The sequence below is a fragment of the Anomaloglossus baeobatrachus genome, chromosome 9, assembly GCF_048569485.1.
Source record: "Anomaloglossus baeobatrachus isolate aAnoBae1 chromosome 9, aAnoBae1.hap1, whole genome shotgun sequence".
In the NCBI taxonomy this organism is placed as follows: domain Eukaryota; kingdom Metazoa; phylum Chordata; class Amphibia; order Anura; family Aromobatidae; genus Anomaloglossus; species Anomaloglossus baeobatrachus.
Window position 1 is genome coordinate 224,565,962 of NC_134361.1, and position 27,672 is coordinate 224,593,633.

At 48.4% G+C, this 27,672-nt stretch overlaps 1 protein-coding gene across 8 annotated transcripts in view; it reads left to right on the top strand.

Annotated features, from left to right (window-relative positions):
* The window catches only part of RALGPS1 (Ral GEF with PH domain and SH3 binding motif 1), a 531,171-nt gene that overhangs the window by 30,476 nt on the left and 473,023 nt on the right, over positions 1 to 27,672 (top strand). The window contains exon 1 of one of the 8 annotated variants that reach the window (XM_075324644.1): positions 27,107 to 27,182. The exons of the other annotated variants lie outside the window; for them this stretch is intronic. The gene's annotated coding sequence lies outside the window, so the exon portion shown is untranslated. Of the gene's footprint in view, positions 1 to 27,106; positions 27,183 to 27,672 lie in introns of those variants that run through there. 8 annotated transcript variants of the gene reach the window in all.

Genomic DNA, 27,672 nt, shown 5'->3' on the forward strand with positions numbered 1-27,672 from the left:
CAGCAATCCAGAATGCTGTATATAAGAGCCCAGGCCGCTCTGTATAACGTAAAAAACACTTAAGGGGTGGTCCGGTCTGATGGGTGTCGCTGCTCTCTGGCCCGGCGCCTCCTCTCTGCTGCTTCTACACAGCCCAGTATGGATGACTCGTCTACGTCATCTACACAGTCCGTCATTGCCGTCCTGCGCAGGCGCACTTTGACCTCCCCTGCTGAGTGCAGATCAAAGTACTGTAATGCGCAGGCGCGAGGAAAGGTTAAAGACCACCCACACATGCGCGCAGGGCAGGTCAAAGATCAAAGTGTGCCTGGGCAGGACCTCAGTGCCGGCCTGTGTAGATGACATAGGACACGTCATGCACACGGGCCTCAGAAGAAGGAGGATGGCGATCGCCGCTGAAAGGAGGGGTTGGACCGGAGAGCAGTGACGCCCATCGGACTGGACTGCCCGTTAGTCAAGTTTTAGAAAAGTGTTTTTTTTACATTGTACACAGCGACCTGGGCTCTTATATAGAGTATTCTAGAATACTGTATATACATAAGAGCCCACTGGTGGTGGCCGCAGCTTATAGGCCCCAAATCTGGTGACAGGTTCCCTTTAACGCTTACCCAGGGTTGCATTTCCCTCTGGTGATATTGATGAAGTGGATCCTGCTTGGAACTGCAGCCTGTTTGTCTTGTGTTTCTCCTGGCAGATTATACGTTTTGGTTTACCTTATTTTACTCTGCACCTTTGCCTGTATTTTAAGGAGGTACGTGGAATCCTCAATGGCTGCCTAGGAAGCGAAAGTCCAAGTGGTCATCTGAGTCATCCAGTCAGGGTTGTCAGTCTGTGCAGGGACTGTTAGGGACTGCGCACCTGGGACCTCTAGTCTGTACAAGAATTGGGTGGGTCAGGAGTAGTAATTTTAAGTAAGACCTTATTTTACGTTATTTATCACATGTGCATGTTAGGACGCATAACCCTTTCATTTTTGGAATCAGTGGTGCTCCTAGAGGTCAGACCCCTAGCATCATTATGTGATCTGGCCACAGCCTCAGAGCTGCGCTTACAAGGTGTAGAGCAAAGAGCTTACAAGTGACCAATGACCTATTGACAGCAAAACGTAACGGTGACCACTCTCTGCTTATTCTTCTTGACCTCTCTGCTGCCTTTGACACTGTTGACCACCATCTCCTTCTCTCTATGCTCCACTCTATCGGCCTAAAGGACACTGTGCTCTCCTGGTTCTCATCCTATCTTTCTGGCCGTTCATTCAGTGTATCATTTGCTGGCTCCACATCTTCTCCTCTTCCTCTCACTGTTGGGGTCCCTCAAGGTTCAGTCCTTGGCCCTCTTCTTTTCTCCCTCTACACTGCCCCAATTGGTCAGACCATCAGCAGATTTGGCTTTCAGTACCATCTTTATGCTGATGACACACAGCTATACACCTCCTCCCCTGAGCTCACCCCCGCTGTACTACAGAACACCAGTGACTGCCTGACTGCAGTTTGCAATGTCATGTCTGCTCTCTATCTGAAACTTAACCTTTCCAAAACTGAACTTCTTCTTTTCCCTCCATCTTCCAACTTTCCTCAACCTGACATCTCCCTCTCTGTGTGTGGCACAACGATAAGTCCTAGGCCGCAAGCCCGCTGCCTGGGGGTTATACTTGACACTGATCTCTCCTTCACCTCCCACATACAATCTCTTGCCCGCACCTGCCGCTTGCACCTCAAGAACATCTCTAGAATCCGCCCCTTTCTCACAATGGAAACGACAAAAACCCTCACCGTGGCCCTGATCCACTCTCGCTTGGACTACTGTAACTCTCTATTAATTGGTCTCCCCCTAACTAGACTCTCTCCTTTACAGTCAATCCTTAATGCAGCAGCCTGGGTCACCTATCTGGCTAACCGCTACTCGGATGCCTCTGCTCTGTGCCAGTCATTGCACTGGCTGCCCATATATCATAGGATCCAATTCAAACTGCTTGTTCTCGCCCACAAAGCTCTCCACAGTGCAGCACCCCCCTACATCTCCACCCTCCTCTCTGTCTATCAGTCCACCCGTTCTCTACGCTCTGGAAGCGACTTTCGACTAACATCCACACTAATTCGAACCTCCCACTCCCGGATCCAAGACTTCTTCCGAGCTGCACCAACCCTCTGGAACGCTCTACCCCAAGAAGTTAGGACAAATCACAACTTACTCAGCTTCAGACGCACCCTAAAGACGCATCTTTTTAGGGCGGCCTATCACACTCCCTAATCAGATTCGATTCACATAGTCCCTCTACAACCTCTCACAACATAGCTCCACATCAAACTCCATGGCACCCAAAGGCATCTCAAGGCTCGGGCCCACTGGTCCAGGAAACCATTATCCAGCCCCATTTCCGTGAGATGGTTGGATTGTCATTGTAAATAAGCACTTGAACCTTGCCTCTCCCCCATCTCATTGTAGATTGTAAGCTCTCACGAGCAGGGTTGTATTTTTTCCCCTCTAAATATTGTATTTCTATAACTGTTACTTGTATGTATATGATCCTCCTGAATTGTAAAGCGCTACGGAATATGTTGGCGCTATAGAAATAAAGATTATTATTATTATTACAAGTGCTCGCTCCTTGGCAATCGAATCGGCCACTTTTGACTTCAGAGTTGTCTGGAAACACAGATAATGAACAGTTAACTATAAAATAAAAATCCCTTTGTACTTGAGAATGAGAGGTAAATTAAAATGTTGCAATTTTACCCATTTAAGAAGCTAAGATGTCCCCTTTAACGAAAACTGACAGGTTGTGGATAATCAAACGTTGCGTCGTAATTGTATAAAACTGTAAGGTTGGAGAACCTGCTATCCCTTTTGTTTCCTTTTTGCTTAGAATCCAGATTATTTTGCAATTCTAAGTGTCAGATTTATAATTTAGGAAGTATTGCTTTCTGGAATAACGCTTTTATTGGTAGACATACACCAGACTACCGTAATTAAAAAACAACATCACCAAGACAACTTCTGTTTAATTGGTGTGGCCTGAGCAAGCAACCAGGGCTGTGGAGTCGGTAGGCCAAACCCCCGACTCCTCAATTTCCCTGCCTTTGACTCCTGTTTAAGTGATAAATTTACTGTAGTAAAATGGTAACATCAGGCTTTTCATCACCAGTCTTATACAATAATCAAGATAATTCGATATGAAATAAGTTTATTACAATACAACTTTAGATTGTAAAGTTCTTCTGTCCTTACAGTAGTGTTATCACTTACAAAATATCTTGTAACTGATGTTTGAGACGCTCTTTCCTCCTCCTTTGTCTGTTGGGAAGTGCTGGGCACTGGATTCTTGGGGTCGCTGCGATCTTTCTCAGTCTCAGCTTTGAAAGCTCCGGGTGGAAGGGTTTTAAATGTCTTTTTAGATTGGAAATAGAGATGAACGAATCCGAGGTTCAGTGCTTTGTTCATACAGAGTTTGGGTGTTCGAAGTTCAGGTGCTTTGCGTATGAACACCACTCGCGTGAGCATTGCTGTGATCGAGTATGCTCGGTGCTCAGTCCAGTGCGAGCTGCTTAAGGCTTGCACTGGTAATAACAACAGAGTTATCGGATGTAGTGAGCACCAAAAATAAAGGGACAACCCTGCTCCGGAATTGTTCTGTTTATGGCTGGCTGCATGTGGGCTGAGACCGAACTGCCCAGTTAGTGATTCCCATTGGGGTTCAGGTCAAGTCCAAACCCAAACCAAACTTTATCTAAAGTCCGGCTGCACCCGCCAAACCGAACTTCCACGGGTCCGCTCATCTCTAATTGGAAACTTTTGTAGGAACATGTTTATCACTGTCTGAGTATACACTGTTTTAGACATCACAGCATTTGTTTTCATCTTGGTCACTTGTCATTCACTGGCACACAAAATATTTTTTAATCTTGTTACTGTAAAATGCTCAAATACAGCTGACTTCATAGGGAGTTTCTGAGACATATTGTAATCGTTTAAATTTATACGATTTATAAGTAGTACATTGTAATTTCTGCAAGATTAGTGAATCCTGTATACTTTTGGATAGAAAATAAATCAATAATACAGATGACAAATAAAGAGTTTTTAATATATGTTATTAGATAGCTTTACGCTGAACTTTCAGTTTGAGGCTCTTCTAGGTGTACAGCTCACTAAATTAAATGCTTCACAGTCTATGAAGAGCAAAGGAGGGAGGGAATCCCACCCCAGAGAGAAAGTGAAACTGCAAGATAACATGGAGGCTTGGTTTCCATACCTATTTTACTTTGTCACGCAATGTGTGTTTGATTATATATATATATATATATATATATATATATATATATATATATATATATATATATATATATATATATATATATATATATATATATATATATATATATATATATATATATATATATATATACATACATACATACTAGAAGGTGGCCCGATTCTACGCATCGGGTATTCTAGAATTTACGTATTGTGTAGTTCATGTATGATTTTTGTTATATATATATGTTGTGTGTAGTTACCAAGTGTTTGTGTAGGGCGCTGTACATGTTCTGGGTGTTGTCTGGGTGTGACGGGGGGTGAGAGCGGTGTTGTATGTGTGTTGCGTGTGTTGCGTTGTTTGTGGAGCGCTGTGTGTCTGTAGCGTTGTGTGTGTGTGTGTGTGTGTTGCGCGGTTTGTGTGTGTGTGGTGTGTTTTGGGGGGAGGTATGTTTTGTGCAATGTGTGTGTTGTGCGGTATGTGCGTATATTTGTGTGTGCAGCGTTGTCTGTGTGTGTGGGTGTCTGTGTAGGGCAGTTGTTTGTGGTTCCCAGTGTGTGTGTGTGTGGTGTGTTGTGCAGTGCGTGTGTGTGTGTGTGTGTGTGTTGGGGGGAGGTGTGCACTTCCCATCGTGCTCCATCCCCCATGCAGCGCACTCCCCATCGTGCTCCATCCCCCATGCTGCGCACTCCCCATCGTGCTCCATCCCCTATGCTGCGTACCCCCCATCGTGCTCCATCTCCCATGCTGCGCACTCCCAAACGTGCTCCATCCGCCATGCTGCGCACTCCCAAACGTGCTCCATCCGCCATGCTGCGCACTCCCAAACGTGCTCCATCCGCCATGCTGCGCACTCCCAAACGTGCTCCATCCGCCATGCTGCGCACTCCCAAACGTGCTCCATCCGCCATGCTGCGCACTCCCAAACGTGCTCCATCCGCCATGCTGCGCACTCCCAAACGTGCTCCATCCGCCATGCTGCGCACTCCCAAACGTGCTCCATCCGCCATGCTGCGCACTCCCAAACGTGCTCCATCCGCCATGCTGCGCACTCCCAAACGTGGTCCATCCGCCATGCTGCGCACTCCCAAACGTGCTCCATCCGCCATGCTGCGCACTCCCAAACGTGCTCCATCCGCCATGCTGCGCACTCCCAAACGTGCTCCATCCGCCATGCTGCGCACTCCCAAACGTGCTCCATCCCCCATGCTGCGCACCCCCTATCGTGCTCCATCTCCCATGCTGCACCAGCATCAGCCTCTCTACCCGCAGCATCAGCCTCTCTACCCGCAGCATCAGCGTCTCTACCCGCAGCATCAGCCTCTCTGCCCGCACCATCAGCCTCTTTCCTCCCAGCATCAGCCTCTCTGTCCCCAGCATCAGCCTCTCTGTCCCCAGCATCAGCCTCTCTGTCCCCAGCATCAGCCTCTCTCCTCCCAGCATCAGCCTCTCTCCTCCCAGCATCAGCCTCTCTCCTCCCAGCATCAGCCTCTCTCCTCCCAGCATCAGCCTCTCTCCTCCCAGCATCAGCCTCTCTCCTCCCAGCATCAGCCTCTCTCCTCCCAGCATCAGCCTCTCTCCTCCCAGCATCAGCCTCTCTCCTCCCAGCATCAGCCTCTCTCCTCCCAGCATCAGCCTCTCTCCTCCCAGCATCAGCCTCTCTCCTCCCAGCATCAGCCTCTCTCCTCCCAGCATCAGCCTCTCTCCTCCCAGCATCAGCCTCTCTCCTCCCAGCATCAGCCTCTCTCCTCCCAGCATCAGCCTCTCTCCTCCCAGCATCAGCCTCTCTCCTCCCAGCATCAGCCTCTCTCCTCCCAGCATCAGCCTCTCTCCTCCCAGCATCAGCCTCTCTCCTCCCAGCATCAGCCTCTCTCCTCCCAGCATCAGCCTCTCTCCTCCCAGCATCAGCCTCTCTCCTCCCAGCATCAGCCTCTCTCCTCCCAGCATCAGCCTCTCTCCTCCCAGCATCAGCCTCTCTCCTCCCAGCATCAGCCTCTCTCCTCCCAGCATCAGCCTCTCTGCCCGCAGCATCAGCCTCTCTCCTCCCAGCATCAGCCTCTCTCCTCCCAGCATCAGTCTCTCTACCCGCAGCATCAGCCTCTCTCCTCCCAGCATCAGCCTCTCTGTCTCCAGCATCAGCCTCTCTGTCTCCAGCATCAGCCTCTCTGTCTCCAGCATCAGCCTCTCTGTCTCCAGCATCAGCCTCTCTGTCTCCAGCATCAGCCTCTCTGTCTCCAGCATCAGCCTCTCTGTCTCCAGCATCAGCCTCTCTGTCCCCAGCATCAGCCTCTCTGTCCCCAGCATCAGCCTCTCTGTCCCCAGCATCAGCCTCTCTCATCCCAGCATCAGCCTCTCTCATCCCAGCATCAGCCTCTCTCATCCCAGCATCAGCCTCTCTCATCCCAGCATCAGCCTTTTCTGTCCCCAGCATCAGCCTCTCTCCTCCCAGCATCAGCCTCTCTCCTCCCAGCATCAGCCTTTTCTGTCCCTAGCATCAGCCTCTCTCCTCCCAGCATCAGCCTCTCTCCTCCCAGCCTACCCCAGCCTCAGCCTCCCCCAGCATCAGCCTCTCTCCTCCCAGCATCAGCCTCTCTCCTCCCAGCATCAGCCTCTCTCCTCCCAGCCTACCCTAGCCTCAGTCTCCCCCAGCATCAGCCTCTCTCCTCCCAGCATCAGCCTTTTCGGTCCCCAGCATCAGCCTCTCTCCTCCCAGCCTACCCCAGCCTCAGCCTTCCCCAGCATCAGCCTCTCTTCTCTCAGCCTCCCCATCCCAGCCTTCCCCAGGATCAGCCTCTCTCCTCCCAGCCTCCTCCAGCACGCCGTGCTCCTCTGCCGACACACAGATCCGATCGCATACACTCACACACACACACACACACACACACACCCGATCGCATACACACACACACACCCGATCGCATACACTCACACACACCCGATCGCATACACTCTCACACACACACACATTGATGATATTGCACATACGCGCTTATACTCACAACATCAGGAGATACCACATGCTTCTGGCCATGTGATCCTCCGGCAGGTCCTGGAAGCTCACTGCACAGTATCGCCGCCGAGAAGCAAGCGATATCCCAGGATGTTGTGAGTGTGTGGATGCGATGTGATGTGTGTGTGTGGATGCGATGTGATGTGTGTGTGTGAGAGTGACTGTGATCTGATGTGTGTGTATGTGTGTGTGTGTGTGCTGTTATGTGCGTGCGTGTGTGTATGTTCCGCCGCTGCAGGACCTTGATGCGCTGGTAACTATGCTAGCATGGTTACCAGCGTATCTCGTCCCCCGCTCGCACGGGAGCCCACACCAGCATACGCCGGCCAGCCCCAGCAATGCAAGGGTATGTGTCGGCTGGGTTGGCGGCGTACGCTGATGTGGGCTCCCGGGGGTACAGTACTCACCTGGGAGTCGTGGCTCCGTGACCGTGTCCGTTCGGGGAATGCGTGGGGGGGCGGGGCCAGAGCTAGCGTGCATTGCGTGAGGGGGGCGGGGCGTTGCCGAGTTGCCAATGCCTGCAGGGTGCCGGGGCGAGAGGCCAATCTGGGGGGGGGGCGGAGCCTGGGCGAGCGGCCGGCCAATCCGTGTGGGGGCGCAGCCTGGGCGAGCGTCCAATCTGTGCGGGGGGGCGGGGCCATGGCGAGCCCAGCGGCCAATCAGCTTTGTGTCACCGTAAGGACACAATTTTGGAGCAAGACAGACAGACAGACAGAATAAGGCAATTATATATATAGATATATATATGTACACATGTATATATACACATGTATAAAATTATATAAACACACGCGTGAAAAGTATTTTGTATTTCCTTGTCGATCCTGTTGTATTTTCGAATTTGAGGTGTCAGAAGACAGTTTCCCCCCTTATATTCTGGGTATAGTATATATTGAAGCCATGAGAGCAGCTAACCTCTTGATACATGAGTTCAGAGGAAAAGCAAACCTTAAAACATACAGAGAGAACAGACACTGGTCTGTTGATTTATTCACACATTATTGAGAGTTTAGATATGCTTTAAGAAGTATTTGTCATAATCCTGTTTTCCTGATCACCCTCGCAGTTCTGGGTGCAGGCGTTCCTTCCTACCTGGTGCCTTTTCCTCTGATCTACAGAGGAGGCGCTTGACTACTGAGCATGTACAGAAAGTGCAGCACAGATTCATCTCAACTAAAAGCCTAGATCAGAGGTCCCCAACCTTTCTGACCATGAGAGCCACATTCGGCTCTGGGAGAGGGTCGAGAGCCACATCCAGCTCGGAAAGAAAGTCATGTGCCACATCCAGCTCCCACCCTCCTCACAGTAGTTACACCCAGAGACCCCATTATTAGTGAAATGACTGCCAAAACTTTTCCACAGAAATCACACCGAGGCAGAATACCAAGATCCAGGGGTTCCTACGTGACCCCCATTCAGATCTGCTCTTCTATTTGCGGCTACTCACAAAAATCCCTATCTGGAGACCCGCTTTTCATAGCTGTTTGCTAGAGCCGGTGGAACACCGCCGTGAGCGACACATCATGGTCCCACGAGCCACATGTGGCTCCTGAGTCACAGGTTGGGGGACCCCTGGCCTAGAATCTTAGATCATAGAACAGACATAAATACATGTGTGGTCAACATATAGGACTGGCATATGACTTATTTCTTCCAAAGACAAAACTAAGGACCAGAGGGCATACACTGCGAGTGGAAGAAAAGCGATTCCGGCAGCTAAATAGGAAAGGGTTCTTTACAGTTAGAGCAGTCAGACTGTGGAATACCCTACCACAAGAGGTAGTAATGGCCGATACTATAACAGCTTTTAAAAAAGGGCTGGATGATTTTCTCAGTGCACACAACATTATTGGCTATAAGTGACTTGGGGACAAAATGTAGAATTGGTGGAGGAAGGTTGAACTAGACGGACCTAGGTCTTTTTTCAGCCTATGTAACATTTATAGGACATTTCACAGCTTTCCCAAATTCGTATGAAAAATATTCAGCACGTATTGCATTGAACTATTGAGAAGATGCCCAATAAATGCTGAAAGATGTGAACCAAAAATGTCGACGAAACACTTCAGGGATTGACCCAAAACACTCATGGCTGCAAAATTCCCGAAAAGAACGCTCCCTGATGCATAGTTATCTTGAAAAATTGACATTTTTGACACTTGTAAAAAAGACAGTGTGAACATACGCTAAGAGACAGTTGGACGCTTTCATGGCACATACTTGGTTTAGACCTTTTTTTTTCTGCTATTTTCTCTGGTTGCTGTCATAAAGTCCCCATTCTGTCAATCATTAATGTGAGACGCATGCGGCTGGTATTTCTGAAATGTCATCACAGATTAAGCCGGTTAGAAAAGCATATTCCTGCAGACAACAGTGATATCTAGAACTAAGTAAGTCAAGGGTGGAAAGATGTATTTTTGTTTTGTTTTTTTTTGCTGGGATTCGTAGGTTTATCACTGCAAGACATTGGCTTGCTTTGTGTATATACTGAGTGCATTGGTTTTAATGCAGTTTCTAGATTGCAGATTTCATTCTAGATTAGATACCGGTTGTGCGGCTTTGAGAGGAGGAAACCATCAATATGTAGGAGACAAATGCGGACACGTCACTGTGTTGATATAGAAGCTGTAGTTGAATGAGGACAGATCCCAAGTGATGCTTGTTAGGAGTCCATGTAAGTCTTACTTGACATTTTATGCACATGGCAGAGGCAGGGTCACTTCTCGGGGCCCTAGTCGCTCTTTACACTGATGGGGTTTCCTACAGCGCTGTATTGAAAAGAGATGCAATTGCAATCAGTGCTATCCCATAATATGTCATCCGGGTACGGAGGAGAAACCACTCGTAATGTGGCTTCAGTCTATGGCCGGGTGCAGGTGACTTAGAGAAGGGGGAATTTCCTAATTCAATCTACAAATTACACACAAGTATTGCTCACTTATAAAATACATATATTATATCTAATAACATGTAATAATCTTTTTAGTTATTTTTTTTTTTTTTATTAAAGCTTCAAGTACTAGCAGCCAATTAAACCCCAGGGAAACATATTCTCTCCGCACATGAAGCCGCACTGCACATTACAACCCACCAAGCCATTACTTTATTAAGCAAGTTGACACGAGGGAGTATCGACACAACGCCGGGTTTCATTCTAGCAGCTGCAGTATCAGGTTAGTCTCTCCGCCTTTTAATGAGAGCGCATAAATCAAAACGATCCAGATTCATAACGAGCTAAATATTTCACATGCTTTTTCGCAAGCAGAGAAACAGCTATTGAGTAGTGCCTTTGATTACTAGCTGAATCTGGGCAGCTGTTTAACAGAAATGTCTGCCAGCCTGCTATTGTGCATCAATCATTCACCACCCAGAAGAACAAGTAGTCCCTCAGGTCTATTCTTACTGTAAGACAATCGCAGCTAGTGAGAGGAGCTGGCCCTGATTTTGGGTTGAGTTCATTTTTAGCGAATCTGTCGCACTCACAGAAAGCTGCGGCAGCCATCTTTGCATCTAAAAAAGGGAATTGCAGACATAGAAATATATTATTCCACGCCCAGTAAGTAATTGGGAACCCCCACTACATACAAGGGTCATCCAGTAAGAGAAGGTGGACACCCACTACATATAAGGGTCATCTAGTAAAAGAAGGTGGACCCCTACTACATACAAGGGTCATCCAGTAAGAGAAGGTGGACCCCCACTACACACAAGGGACATCCAGTAAGAGAAGGTGGACCCCAAATACATACAAGGGTCATCTAGTAAGAGAAGGTGGATCCCCACTACATACAAGGGTCATCCAGTAAGAGAAGATGGTCCCCCAGTATATACAAGGGTCATCCAGTAAGAGAAGGTGGACCCCCCACTACACACAAGGGTCATCCAGTAAGAGAAGGTGGACCCCCCACTACACACAAGGGTCATCCAGTAAGAGAAGGTGGACCCCCACTACACACAAGGGACATCCAGTAAGAGAAGGTGGACCCCAAATACATACAAGGGTCATCTAGTAAGAGAAGGTGGATCCCCACTACATACAAGGGTCATCCAGTAAGAGAAGATGGTCCCCCAGTATATACAAGGGTCATCCAGTAAGAGAAGGTGGACCCCCCACTACACACAAGGGTCATCCAGTAAGAGAAGGTGGACCCCCCACTACACACAAGGGTCATCCAGTAAGAGAAGGTGGACCCCCCACTACACACAAGGGTCATCCAGTAAGAGAAGGTGGACCCCCCCACTACACACAAGGGTCATCCAGTAAGAGAAGGTGGACCCCCCACTACACACAAGGGTCATCCAGTAAGAGAAGGTGGACCCCCACTACACACAAGGGTCATCCAGTAAGAGAAGATGGAACCCCACTACATACAAGGGTCATCCAGTAAGAGAAGATGGACCCCCACTACATACAAGGGTCATCCAGTAAGAGAAGGTGGATGCCCAGTACATACAAGTGTCCTATAGTAAGAGAAGGTGGACGCCCACTACATGCAATGGTCATCCAGTAAAACAGGGGTGGGGAACCTTTTTACTGCCGGGGGCCATTTGGAATTTCCTACTAACCTTTGGGGGCCGCACAACATTATCAACTTGAAAAATTTGGTCAAACGATTAATTAACTCACCCTTACTGTGGAGGCAGGAGCTGCTTCTGTTTGGTGTGACAGTGTGTTCGGTGATATTGATCATCTTGTTTCTCACAGCTGCTTTTCCAGGTTTGTCTCGGTCTGGAGATGCTGGGGGCATATAGATCACAGGAGGGGCTGGGGCATATACATCACAGGAGGGGCTGGGGTGCATAAATTACAGGAGACACTGGGAGATCACATCACAGGAGGGGCTGGGGCATATGCATCACAGGAGGGGGCTGGGTCATATACATCAGTAGGGGGGCATGGACAGCCTTGGCTGTGGCACAGACAGCACTAGGTGGCTGCACGGACTGCACTAGGTGGCAGCACGGACTGCACTAGGTGGCAGCACGGACTGCACTAGGTGGCAGCACGGACTGCACTAGGTGGCAGCACGGACTGCACTAGGTGGCAGCACTAGGGAGACACAGAAGTCTGGGGGAGCATAGACATCAACAGGAGGGCACAGACTGGGGGGCATACAAAGCAGTGGGAGGGTACAGACAGCAGTAGCAAGTTCAGAGCACGGGGGGGTACATAGTACTGAGGGGTGGCACACAGCACTGGGGAGCACGGACAGCATAAGGGGGCACAGACAGCACTGACCGTGGCATGGACAGCACTGGTGGCAGCATGGACAGCATTAGGTGGTGCGGACAGCACTGGGGGGGCATAGACATCACCCAAGGGGTATAGACATTACTAGGGGAGCACACACAGTACTAAGGGGTACACACTGTACTAGGGGTGTACTCAACATTAGGGGGTACACACTGCAGTAGGGGGTACACACTGCATTAGGGGGTACACACAGCATTAGGGGGTACACACAGCATTAGGGGGTACACACAGCACTGGGGGGTACACAGCACTGGGGGGTACACACAGCATTAGGGGATACACAGCATTAGGGGGTACACAGCACGAGGGGGTACACAGCACTGGGGGGTACACACAGCACGAGGGAGTACACAGCACTTAGCGGGGGGGGGGGTAGCGATGGGTTGCGTACTCACAGTGAGGGGGAGGAGGAGTCACGCAGACAGCAGGTCCGGGAGGCTGGTAAATCTGCTGCAGCTCTTCTGTGACATATCGCAGCGTGCTGCTTACCCCGCCCACCAGAGCAGAGAGCACACTAGCACAGGCCGGGGTTAAGCCTAGAATGTATGGGCTGCAGTCAGGTCCTGGAAGTCAGGATCTGGATAGAGCCCGTACATTCTAGCATCTACCCTCAAGGCATCAGGCAGTGAGATTTAAAGGGCCGGCAGCCGGGAAAAGCGCGGCTGCTGCCAGAGCACAGCGGTCCCTGGGAATGTGCCTGGGGGCCGCATAAAAAGTCGTGACGGGCCGTATACGGCCCGCGGGCCGGAGGTTCCCCACCCCTGCAGTAAAAGGAGGTAGACCCCCACTACTTGAAATGGTCATCCAGTAAGAGGAGGTAGACCCTAACTATGCACGAGTCATCCAGTAGGAGAAGAAAGACACCCCCCCCCACAACACACAAGAGGAAAAAAATAATATACTATAGTTTTCCTAAAAATTTAGAGCAACTCCTTGAACTTTACATTTCAGTGTTTACTACAAAAGTCATCTTGTGTTGTAAAGATCTTGTTCGGAGATGCTTGTAGGGGTTATATTGGTGGTATCATAAGGGTATGTGCGCAAAGTGCGTTTTTCGGGAGCGTTTTTGGTCAGAAAACTGCATGACTTTGCTTCCCCAGCCAGCAAAGTCTAAGTTTTAATTTTTGCTGTCTGCACAGTGCTTTTTTTTAGCTGCGTTTTTGAGGTGGAAAACTGCCCCCTAACATGTCAATTCTTTTCTTTTCTGCGTTTTTCTGTGTTTTTCCACCCATGCAATGCATTGGAAAAACAAAGCAAAAGGCAGCCAAAAACACGGTAAAAACACATGCGGTTTTACCGCTGTGTTTTGCCGCGGGTGTATATTTGTGCGTTTTTTGCGGGCAGAAACACTGCATCTTTGTGGTCACAAAAAAAGGCAACGTGCGCACATAGCCTAAGGAGGCTGAATTAAAATCTATGGTTCCTTTATATGAAGCCAGAGTAGCTCAGTGTTAAAGGGGTTGTCCACTGCTAAGACAACCCCTTCTGATTACACGTTTCCCCCAGGTAAAATAATAAAGCCTGTACCCACCTCCAGTACTGGTGCCGTTCCAGCGGTGCTGCGGTTTGCGTTCCTGGGGCTCAAGTGATGTTTCGCGAGGCCCCCGTCCAATCAGCGCTGGCTTTTCTCTCCGCCTTCGGACCAAACAAATTAATCAACAGGAAGTGAGTGCTGCAACTGCCGCTCACTTCCTGTTGATTGCCCATTGTCCGAAGGCAGAGAGATAGAGGCTGGCTATGATTGGATACCGGGCTCGCGTGACGTCATGTGAGCCCGAAAATGCAAACTGCAGCACCGCTGGAACGGCATCGGTACTCTAGGAGAGTATAGGCTTTATTATTTTACCTGGTGGAAATGTGGAATCAGAAGGGGTTGTCCTAGTAGTGGACAACCCCTTTAATCTGCCTCAATTGGCTGGGTATAACATTGATAATGTATCAAAAGGATAGGTCATTGATATCAGATCGTTGGGTCAGTCTCCTCCACTGGTCAGCAGTCACAAGCTGCGGCAGCCGGATGTAAACACACAGAATAGAGGTGCTGTGCGCAGGCGCTCATTCAATTTGTAGCAGTCGCTGCTAAGTACTGCAGAACAGCTCCTATTCCAAAGAAGACAGCTCTGTTCCATGTGTTTACACACAGCCATATGGGCTTGTGACGGCTGATCTGTGGGGGTGCAGGGTGTCGGACCCTACCAATCTTACCGATATGTCATCAATATATTTCTACCCATTTCATAGAAATCTGCCAATTCACCAGAAAAAAAAGATCGCTATCAATCGTGAAGGCTGGATCACAGGGTAACAGATTTTCAAATATATACATTATATTACTAGGTGCTTTGATTCTGTTTTTGGTGATGTTTTAGTCTTGTGTATCTAATATATACAGCACAGAGATGTGGCATCATGTTCTATTGTTTTTCTGTCATTTTCGTTCCCAGTGGAAAAACAAAAAGAGAAAAAAATCCTTTTAAAATGTGAATTAGGAATGGCGGTTGCATTGCAGCTCGGTGTTGGGTTTTGTCTCTGCGAGGAGCCGGTCTGTGTACAAGGGGACAGCCTGTGACTTGGACACGTAAAATCATAACTAGAAAAGCTCTTAATTACACAGCGGAAATCCCTTTTGCTTCACTTGGCAGGAGCCTGGATGATTCCTAGAAAAGCATTTTTTTTTTAATTTTAGGGCAGCTATGGTTTATTTAAAACTAAATAATTACTTTTAGCCGCCGTTGCGCAGTTCTCTACCTTAAACCGTTGCAGGATTAATTGAAAACAAAGCAAAAGCATTACTATATTTTGAAAGAAAAAACTGTTTTTGCCTTTATATTATATCCAGCATCTCTATGGCTTATGCACAGTCCTTTTAATGAAGTACACGCACCATGTGTCACAGCAATATTAGTGACTTTTTTTTTGCAATACCTGGACCGCCTACAGTTTATTAAAACTGGAGTTTACCATAGAAGCCTATGAGATAATAAATGAATGATCACTGGGGCACCACATATCCTTAAGGCCTCCTTCACACGTCCGTGTCTCCAGTACGTGTTTGGTCCATTTACTCACGTGTCGGAGACACGGGACACGTAGACCCATTAAAATCAATGGGTCTGCGCTCAAGTGGGTGTTTTACCATGGACCGTGTGTCCGTTTGAAGCATACATGTGCCTGTGTGCTCCACACGTAGACTTGTCCATTTTTCTCCAGCATCACGGGTGTCACACGGACCGCACGAATGTGAGACGTGTGACATGCACCGGAGAAAATTAATGTGTGTGAATTAAAAGGAATTTCTATACTCGCCTTCTCCAGCACTGATGTCTCTGCCGCTGCTGTCACTTGCTTCTGACCCCGCTCATTATGCTCATCGCATATTCACTCAACTGCGGGTCGGAAGCAGCAGCAGCAGGGAGTCGGCAGGACCTGAGACCGTTGATCAGAACCATGGCCATCCACGCCAGGGACAGGTGAGCAGAAAGTTCCTGTTCTCCGTGTGTTATCATGGATAGCACACAGAGAACACACGTGTCCCATAAACACAGCACACAGAGGGCAATACGAACCTTGACACGTCCGTGAAAAACTTGCGTGATTTTCATGGACGTGTTAAAGAGACCTAAAATAGGGTTCCCAAAGTCCTTTGAATGAATGCAGCAGTGATGCAACCACCACTCCATTCATTTCTTTGGGACTGATATAGATTGCTTTTCCGTCAGTCCCATAGAAATTAATAAGTGCTCCTTTCACACTGGGGACTATAGGTCTCACAGGAAAGATTATATATTTATCACCTGTCCTGTGAATAGTCAGTATTTTCTAAGAAAAACCCTCTCATTTGGTACCTGTAGTGCTAGACATTACAAGCAGTATGAATAGAAGGGTAGTCAGACAAGCCGGGATCATTAGCTAGGAGGTAACTTCTAAGATTCATGGAGCATACAGAGACATGGTCAGGAAGAGGTCCAAGCTCAGACGTATAAGGTTCAGGGAGCAGACAGAGATGTGGTCAGGAAGAGGTTTGAGCTCAGAAGCCAGGAGGTAACGTATAAGGTTCAGGGAGCAGACAGAGACGTGGTCAGGCAGAGGTCCAAGGTCAGAGGCAAGGAGGTAACGTATAAGGTTCAGGGAGCAGACAGAGACGTGGTCAGGCAGAGGTCCAAGGTCAGAGGCAAGGAGGTAACGTATAAGGTTCAGGGAGCAGACAGAGACGTGGTCAGGCAGAGGTCCAAGGTCAGAGGCAAGGAGGTAACGTATAAGGTTCAGGGAGCAGACAGAGACGTGTTCAGGAAGAGGTCCGAGGTTAGAAGCCAAGATTAGAACAACCAGACAGGAGCCAAGAGCACACTGAGCAAACAGGAAGTACGACTGCCAAAGTTCGGACAGAGCAAACCCAGTAACATAAACCGAGAAATCACCAGAAACGAGGCACATCTGTGAAGGCACCTTCCAAAACCAGCGTGGACCCTAGTGCTTAAAGACAACCTGTCAGCAAGTGCATAAGACACATAGCAGAGCATTTTCAAATGCAAAATGCTCCGCACAGTGGAACCGTGACAGTACCATCATCAAATCTGCCGTAGTCGGTAGCTGCAAATCGTGTATTGAATTCAGCTTGTCCCAGGTATTACCAGGCAATGAAAACCGTAAAATGCAATTATCAAAAATGCACGTCATCACTGGAGATCTCTGGGATACGACGCTTGCAAATTACATTTTCAGGGTGGACTTCTAACAAAATACAGCAGTCATCTTGAGGATTACACTGGAGTACTTTATCATTCAGCTGCTATGCACCAGCATAAGAAATGTTACTCCAGTCAGGGACCGGAGGACACTTCTGTTTGAGTTTACATCACTTATGTGGCAAAAATTATGATGGTTTTTGGTAGCTGGGCTGAAACTCGCCCATCTTTGCTAAGCCAAACTTTGTGGCGTAAAATGGCAAAAAGTCACCAAATTTTTGTGCAACTACTTGTTGCACAAACATTTTGCAACATTTTAAGCAGTTTTATGCCATAATTATGGTTTGAAGAAATACTTGATGCATCCGGACCCAAGCGTAGATTTAGTTTGTATGATTGGATCTTTCTCCCTTGGGGTAAGTGATCTGCCTTGTGCACACGCTACCTTTTTTTCCGTGCTTCTCAGGTGCAGTTTTGGTTCCAAAACTGCATGCATTTCCTTCCCCAGCAAAGTCTATGAGACTATTTTTGCTGTGCGCACGTTGCAGGTTTTTTTGGCTGCATGTTTTTGGTGACAACAAAGGTGCAGAATGTCAATTCTTTTTGCATTTTGTCCCTGCGTTTCGGAGGACTTGCAGATCAATTCCCTGCTGACTCTGGATCGGTGGAGTATTGATCCCTGTTATCTGGCCAGATGCCGGTGCCCATATGAAGTTTATGGGGACCAGAATCCGGTGCAAAGGGGTAGGAGCAAGCACTTCATACTTACCAAGTCACTGGGACGGCTGTCACAGTGCTCCTGCGGCCTCTCATTCTTCTTCCTGGGCTGCTCATTAGGCTCATATATATTCACTGCTTCCCCCACCCATCAGAGTGCTGAGTGACAGCGTTTCTGAGGCTTCCAATTACAGGAGCTGGTCTATATCGTACAGTAAAATAAATAAAGGATCTCCCCCCCCATATTATGATACCAGCACAGATAAAGCCCGACAGCTGGGGGCTGGTATTCTCAGGTTGGGGATACCCATGGTTATTGGGCACCACCCAGCCTAAAAATATCAGCCAACAACCACCCGGAATTGCTGCATCCATTAGATGCGACAGTTCCGGCACTTTACCCGGCTCTTCCCGATTACCTGGTGCAGTGGCAATTGTAGTAATCAGGGAGCTAATGGCAGCCCACAGTAGCCACTAAGTCCTACATGAGTGATGACAGGCGTCTGTGAGACACCCCCATCACTAATTTGTAAGTGAAAGTAAATAAACACAAACACCGAAAAAATACTTTATTTGAAATAAAAGACAAAAAAAGCACCCTCTTTCACCACTTTATTAACCCCCAAAACACCTTTGCAGGTCCGACGTAATCCACACGAGGTCCCACAACGCTTCCACCACTGCTACATCTGACGCTCACAGCGAGCGCTATAGAATATGACTGCCCGCTGTGAGCTCCACGGAGCAACTGAAGTGAGCCGCGTAATCAGCGGTGACGTCACTCAGGTTAGCCACAGCTGGAGTCCTCCACCTGTGACCGCAAACCACCTGAGTGACATCACCGCTGATCGAGTGAATGACCCTTTAAAGAAATATGATCATATGTACTAGATGTAAACACAGTGCTACCTATATTGCGTATTACAGATCTATATGTAATATATTTTATTATAATTTTTGCATCTTTGTACTGTAATAAGTCAGACCTTTTGCATGTGGCTTTCTAGAAATGTTATCCTCCCTAACAAAAATTGAATATTAGATTTAGCCACACTGCCAAGAAGCCAGCTTTCTATTCAATGGGACATCTCAATTCTTCCAACTGGCTTCCTGACAGCCTCGACATCACAGCTCTGCTTTATACGCTGCGGATCCAGAGCGTGAAGGGTAAAGGCTGAGAGCACAGCAGAGCCGGTGACAATGCATTGTTTGTGTAGACATAATAAACCATTGCCTCACTGGCCCTATTTACTGAACAGCCTGACATTAACCCCAAAATATACCTGCATTTTCAAATATACCTCTTTGAGTCTCTAGTTTTTGCCATGTTCTTACAATCTATATCGAGCCATTTCTCGTCGTCTGGTCTGATCCTATCCTAATATGTAGTAGGTGTAATAATAGTGATAATAATCTAATATATAAAGCTGAATGTATGTGTGTATGTATGTATGTGTGTATGTCCGGGATTGACATCTGCACCGTCGCAGCTACAGCCACAAAATTTTGCACACACACACACTTCTGGACACCGAGAGCGTCATAGGCTATGTTTTGAGGGGAAATTTTAACCCCGCGCTTTACAGTTATTTCCCAAAAAACCTGCCTCCATTAAAGCGAATGGAGCTGGGAGCCACAGTGCAGCCAGAACTTCAGAAGAATGCGCAGCCACGCCCTTATATGGAATGTTGGCGTGTCACAATGCAGCCAGGGAAAGAGACAGACACAGACAGGGAAAGAGGCAGACACAGACAAGGAAAGAGGCAGACACAGACAGGGTAAGAAAGAGACATAGACAGGGTAAGAGACAGACACAAAGAGACATACACAGACAAAGAGACAGACAGACAGGGAAAGAGAGAGACAGGTTAAGAGACAGACACAAACAGGTAAAGAGACAGACAAAGAGACAGAGACAGACACAGGGAAACAGACAGACAGGGAAAGAGAGGGAAAGAGACAAACAGGGTAAGAGACCGACAAAGACAGGTAAAGAGACAGACAACGAGACAGACACAGGGAAAGAGACAGAGAGGGAAAGAGACAGACAGACAAAGAGAGAGAGACAGGGAAAGAGACAGACAGACAAAGAGAGAGAGACAGAGATATATACAGAGGGGGAGACAGAGAATGGGAGAGAAACAGAGAGACAGTTACTATCCCGGGAATGTTAATACATTCTATTTTGTTAACAACAGTTATTAACCCGGGCGAAGCCGAGGAGTACAGCTAGTAATAATATAAGCAAATACCTTCAATTAGAAAAGTTGTATAGTTCTTCTGATTCACTATGTTACTTCATGTGCACGGCATTGCAGGACCTTAGGTATCCATGGTTACGACCAAACATAGTGACATTTTGCTAGTGGTTGTAACCATGGATACCTATGATACTGCAATGCCCTGCTCATGAAGCTATATCGGGAGAACTATACTGCATTTTATATTATTTAATTGGAAGTATTTTCTAATATTATTATTACACCTACTACATATTGGGATAGGATCTTGGAGCTGTGAATAACCCTTTAATTGCCTCACACCTCCCATGGGATTTTGTATCCATCTTTCCTAGACAACTAAAACCACCTAGTAATGAAATATTACTCCGCATTTCCTATATTGCTACTTGCAGATTTTTTTGCAGAAATTTTACCAAATGTTCATTTATGTTTTTGCAACTAGAATAGATATTTTTCAGTTGCTTAAATTTCAGTTGCACGTAAATATACATATTTAAAGTGGATCCATAATAGTTGAGAGCAGCTGCGAAAAGCATCGCCTGCTCTGGTACAAGACAGGCCATTGATTTACAGAAGAATTGTGTAATGCTCAATCTGCCCTGTGGTGGCGCTGCAAGGAAAGTGAAAACATATCCTGCCCCGTTTTACCACCGATTTAAAGATGAATGCTGGGGTCACAGGAGGGTGACACGTTGTGATCTTAGTAAGTGACACTTCTACCAAATGTGGATTTTACAAAGTGGAAATCCCATGTGGGAGCTGTAATGGGGGCCGTAATAGTTTTCCAAATAACTCTTAACTTTTGGACTCCTCGTTAGACTAATTAGTTTTTAATCTAAAGCATTCAGGATCTTACACTGGACCCAGATGACTCCCCCCGACCCCAATCGCCATTTCTTGGCATTATTTCAGACTTGGCCTTACACTTGCCTCCTGAACTTCAAGGTGATAAAATGACCTCTTCTCTGGACGTGGAACCTTATCTCCTATATTATATACTGCTGAAATAACCAGTAAGCTAAATAGGATCTTGTGTCTTTTGGATAGAGTGACGAGAGCTGGAGACGTCTGGCTTGTGTAGTCAGTGACCGCTGCTGGTTGCCAAGGAGTCATAAATAAGATTCTGTACTCTGTGTATTCCTCCAGCCAAAGTGTAAGTGCACTTAAAGGGACACTGACCCGAAGTATGATCTTATCTTTATTGCTTGAGCAGTTCATTGCAACCTATTACTCTCTGCTATCAGCCATTTCAGGTTGGCGATTGCAGGAATGTAGTGGAATCAGTGACAAGAAGTGGAGAAAAAGCTTTGTATAAATTTGTACATTAAGTCTCATAACTTTTTCAAACATTTTTTTTCCTTTTAAAGAGGTTGCCCTCTTTCAGAAAACGTTCACATATACACAGTTCGTGGTAAAAAAAAACAACTGTGCTTTATTTACCAAAATATCAGCTCAGTGTCTCCTCTGCTTTCTTGGTCTCGATTGTTTGGCTGCAGCGGTGATTTTGGCAGTAGCTCCGAAAGGCCTTGTACTGTTTGGACGGTCAGAGTGATTAGCTGCAGCGATTTCGTTGTGACGTCCCCGCTGCAACGAAATAACAGAGACTGGGACGGTAACGGGCACACTGCTCAGGACCCTGGGAACAAGTAAAGCCCGTCGTCCATATAAGTCTATGGAGAATAGTGCAGTATGTTAACAGACTGCGCTATTCTCCATAGTGGCGGATTGCGCTGAACGCAGGTGTGAAACCGGCCGGAAAAAGTGCACAGATAAAGGGGTTGTGCCCATGTAGAAAACATTTTTTTAACAATCTGCCAACAGAAATGTGTGCCTACCTTAGTCCTATAAGCATTTTGAAACTTGGCCCTTTGCATTTGTGTGACTCTTATTTCCATATTTTTGCCTTTTTAATGCACTTTTCCAACAGCCCTGCTTTCTGTCTGTGAGTAGAAACATTTGTTTTTACATTCATAGTCTGATTGATGGTCGCTTGTCAGTATGTAGATGTCGAAGAGCTTTTATAAAAGGCTACTTTCACACTTGCGTTGGACGGCCATGAGGAATTACGGTAACCGTTGCAGGAAACCGTTATATTCCTCATAGACTTCTATTAGCTACTAATAGCAACGGATGGTGTTGCGTTGCATCCGCTGCACGACGAAGCGTTATTTCGACGCTGCGTCGGGCGGAGGGAACGCTGCATGTAGCATTTTTTGAGCAGCGCAATCCGTAGGATTTTGCTGCGCATGCTCTCTCTGGCTCCCTGGACACGTAACCAGAGTAAACATCGGGTTACTAAGCAATGCGATTTGCCTAATTACCCGATATTTACCCTGGGTACGGGTGCAAGGAGCCAGCGCTAAGCGGTGTACACTGGTAACCAAGGTAAATATCGGGTAACCAAGCAAAGTGCTTTGCCTAGTTACCCGATATTTACCTTGGCTGCGTGTGCAGGGAGCCCGATACTTTCCCGCTCGGCTCCACCCCCTCCCCCACTCCACTCCACATGTACACACGCGCACACACTCACACTCACCTGTCCCCAGCCTTGCATTCCTCGCTGCACTGACATCCTCAGTGCCATGGCCCCGCTCGGCTCCACCCACCCCGCACTCCACCCCTCGCACTCCGCCCCCTCACACATCCTTGGCGGCCGAACGATCAGCTGATCACCCAGCGATCGGCTGCTGTGAGCAATCAGCTGATCGTTCACAATAGTCTGCCGCCGGTAAAACGAAAAAAAAACCAAAACCCGTTTTTGTACGATCCGTTGCATTCGTTGTGCCACTAAATGCAACACATCTGTTGCATCCGTCACACAACGCAATGCAACGGATGCCGTTCAACGCAAGTGTGAAAGTAGCCTAAGAAGGCTGTTTTTTTTCTTTTTCTGCAGGCGTCTGCTCCAATATACACACTAGCAATCTGTTGTGATTTATAGCATTTTTGTTGCATTTTTTTTTTTTAAAGGGGCGGTCTGGAGGTAAAAGTGAATAACACTTAAATCTCTATCTATTTGGTGCCATAAACTAAGCTATTTTCTAATATACTTGTACTGTGTTAAAAAACAACTAAAAAAATTCCAACTGCTATTCTATTTTTTTTTCTACTTCCTGTCTGATGACGATTTGTTTGAGAATCACTGTGCATGCTGGGACACGCAAATGAAGTGTCATCAGGGGGCACAGTCTGTGGCAATGACTACAGCCTCTGCCCCCTCCCTGAAACAAAGTTTCTTTTGCTCTGTTCTTCCCTGTGCAGTGTGATCTGCTCTGTTGTCGGCTGAGATGCTGGCAACAGAGTGGTTTGTATACCCAGCATGCAGGAGACCAGTGAGCCACCAGCGAGGGCAGCGCTAGTCTCCTGTATGCCAGGTATAGACAGCGCTCTGTTGCCGGCAGTTAATTATTACTACTTTTTTGCCCCCGTTCAGTGGGGCTTATGTCCGAACCCCCAGCAAAAAGGGATTTGGATGTATGCACTGACGCGTCCTTGACTTTAATGGTGCAGATGAAACGGAGTCACTGTGTGCTCTGTCGTGCTATATTTTCAAGCGGACACCCAAACCTAGTACACGGCGTTTGGGTATCCCCCTCCAGTAAGCGTGTATGCGCTAATAATGGTGAACGACAGACCGCACAGTGACTGTCTCATCTGCACCATTAGGATATGTGCCCACAATCGGGACCCGGTACGTCCTGACCTGCGGGTCCGCGAGTCTCCTCCGCAGGAGACCGCAGCAGCCTGTGGCTCACGATCCGGGTTCCGGGCGCTGCGATCTCTCTTGCGTTTTCCCTACAGAGGACGCTTGCAACTCCGCAGCAAAGAATTGACCGGTTTGCAGCTCGTAGAGCTGCACCATAGACAGTGGCGTAGCAAAGGGGGGCGGAGGGGGCGGTCCGCCCCAGGCGGCACGTGTCAGGGGAGAGCATTTTGGGAGTAAAAAATAAAAAAAATAGAAAAACATAGAAGAAACAATAATTGTTGATTAACCTCTTAACAACCCATGACATACTGGATACGTCATGATGACCTGGTACTTAACGACCCATAACGTACTCAGTACGTCATGTCGAAATCGCGGCCCCGGCGCCTCGGTGGCTGCAATCGGTGTGCAAAAACCTTAGATTCGGGGAGGAAGGGACCTCTGCCTGACCTCAGGAGGGGTGGTCTCCCCCCCCCCCCCCCCCCCGGACCTACGGAGGCTGTGATTGGCTGAGCGGCGTTCGTCAGCCAATCACAGCCACTGTGATATTTCAGCCATTTAAAATGGCTGAAACATTGAAATCCAGCCATGATCAGTGCAGCTATAGTCCTGATCCCTGGCTGGAGCTGGGTGAACTTTGTTTTACCCACCCCCAGCTTTGATTGGAGAGATCGGCCTTGTGACCGATGTCTCCAATCACCTTGGATCTGGGACTGGTGACCTGTAGGTGACCACTCCCCTCAGCTTCACTTCATCCGTGAAAGCTGAGGAGAGTGATCCCTGTAAGTGCCATTTGGTAAGTGCCCCCAATCCACCGCTGCCCCCGATCAGCTCCCAATCCACCACTGCCCCCGCTACTGCCCCCTTTCAGCCGCACCGTTCGCTGCAGCAGCAGTAGTCACCGCCCCCGATCCACCGCTGCTACTGCCTCCGATCTGCCACCGCCCTCCTCCATTTGCTGCCCCCCCTGCATCCGCCACCGCTCTCCCCATCAGCCGCTGCCCCCCTTCATCCACCACTGCTCTTCCCATCAGCTGCTGCCCCCCTGCATCCACTACCGCTCTCCCCATCAGCCGCTGCTCCCCTGCATCCACCACCGCTCTCCCCATCAGCCGCTGCCCCCCTTCATATGCCACCGCTCTCCCCATCAGCCGCTGCCCCCCTTCATATGCCACCGCTCTACCCATCAGCCGCTGCCCCCCTTCATATGCCACCGCTCTACCCATCAGCCGCTGCCCCCCTTCATATGCCACCGCTCTACCCATCAGCCGCTGCCCCCCTTCATATGCCACCGCTCTCCCCATCAGCCGCTGCCCCCCTTCATATGCCACCGCTCTTCCAATCACCCGCCGCCCCCCTGCATCCACCACCGCTCTCCCCATCAGCCGCTGCCCCCCTTCATATGCCACCTGCCACCGCTCTCCCCATCAGCCGTTGCCCCCCTGCATCCACCACTGCTCTTCCCATCAGCTGCTGCCCCCCTGCATCCACTACCGCTCTCCCCATCAGCCGCTGCCCCCCTGCACCCACCACTGCTCTTCCCATCAGCTGCTGCCCCCCTGCATCCACTACCGCTCTCCCCATCAGCCACTTCCCCCCTTCATATGCCACCGCTCTTCCAATCACCCGCTGCCCCCCTGCATCCACCACCGCTCTCCCCATCAGCCGCTGCCCCCCTGCATCCACCACCGCTCTCCCCATCAGCCGCTGCCCCCCTGCATCCACCACCGCTCTCCCCATCAGCCGCTGCCCCCCTGCATCCACCACCGCTCTCCCCATCAGCCGCTGCCCCCCTTCATATGCCACCGCTCTCCCCATCAGCCGCTGCCCCCCTGCATCCACCACCGCTCTTCCCATCACCCGCTGCCCCCCTGCATCCACCACCGCTCTCCCCATCAGCCGCTGCCCCCCTGCATCCACCACCGCTCTTCCCATCACCCGCTGCCCCCCTGCATCCACCACCGCTCTCCCCATCAGCCGCTGCCCCCCTGCATCCACCACTGCTCTTCCCATCACCCGCTGCCCCCCTGTATCCACCACCGCTCTCCCCATCAGCCGCTGCCCCCCTGCATCCACCACCGCTCTCCCCATCAGCCGCTGCCCCCCTCCATCCGTCACCCAATACCCAAGATACCCAAGTTATATATATTCTGGATTATCGATGGCCAACGGAGGGGGGCGGCAAAATTGCTACACCACTGACCATAGGTCAGTTTTCATTGTGGGCCGTACACACAAAGTTGGCACAGGATTTCTAGAAATCCCATCCACTCTGCTTGTACTGTACAACGCAGCATTTTGGATGTAGCGAAAACACGCTGCAAATACTGATTGTGTGCCTCATCAGTGCATATGTCCAAATCCCGGTTTGCGGGGGGTTCGGACGTTAGCCCCAATGAGACCACTGAATGGGGGACACAATGCAGTGTGAAAGCACCCTCTTACCCAGACTGCTCCACTTTCCTAGGTCACCCTTTCAGCTTATGTATTTGGCCGGCTGAAAGTTGTTTTTTTTTTCTTTTTCAGAAAGTTCTTTTTACTCTGGTGTCAAAAATCAGTTCTTTTTTTTGAAAAATTAAAGGATGAATTTCTTATTCATTTGGTAATACCTGTCTTTCGACAATCCGCACATTTATGCAAATATCTTTTATAATTGGCGTGTTCTGATATCGTAAGGCTTTGATTCTACTTTCCCGCTCAGGGATCTCGGTGTGAACCTGACAGCAGAGCGGATTACTCACCGTACAGGATCCGGATGCCCCAGTTTAAGATTCTGATTTTTTTTTTTATTAAATCTAATTGAAACTAAAGTGTCTCACTGGCCTCATCATTAATCCAAGCTCCAATTTCTGCCATTTAAGTCATGCGACTCATTTTTTTTTTTTTCCCACTGTAGCTTTTTTTCCCAAAATGTTTTCAATGCTGATCCATAATTTATAGCAGCGTCCCCAAGCGTCTGATTTGTGTTTACTGTCTCTGTCCTCTCCTCGAGCTATGCAGAAGGGAGCGGAGTGAAAGACGACCAGAATCGCTGCATCCTAGAAATATATTGTTACCGTTTCCTTGACAACTGGGAATCCGCTCACGGCTAAGATGAAAGCATGTGGGAGTATTTGGAAAAAACTTGCATCTCTGCTGTCGAGAATAGAACTACAACACAATGGGAAGCAAATTTATGGCTTTTTTTGGGGAGTGAGGAGATAAACAGCATTTGTTTTTTTTTTGTAATTGGAAGAAAAGATAAAGACATCAATGAGAAAAAGAGGATCCCCTCTAAAGCTGATGGTTAACAATATAGATTTGAAAATAATAGTAAGTATGAAAAAATATATAATGAGCGACTTGTTATGATACAGAATGTAGCATGTTGCCTGTGCAGCCGAGGGGAAGTGCTCCTCACGCCGCTCGCTGAGTGACCGTCTCTTAGTCTGACCTCGAGAGACACAAGGCTGAGCGCTCATTGCTTATGCCAGGCACCGAACAGAAGCACAGCAGGCAGCAAGAAGGCAGAAATTGTAAATTCGGCTTCCTCCAAAAAACAAATCCAGCATCTGACCATCATCTACTCTCACGCTGTTTTTTGTTTTGTTTTTTTACAGCATAACTTGTTATAAATTGTTGCCTGTAAGTAAAAATTGCCCATGTTGAGATCTGCAGCACTGAGGAGAAGCAGGGTGCTGCTGGGCCATGTAGTCCTGTAAGTAAAAATTACCCATGTTGAGATCTGCAGCACATAAGAAAAGCAGGGTGCTGCTGGGCCATGTAGTCCTGTAAGTAAAAATTGCCCATGTTGAGATCTGCA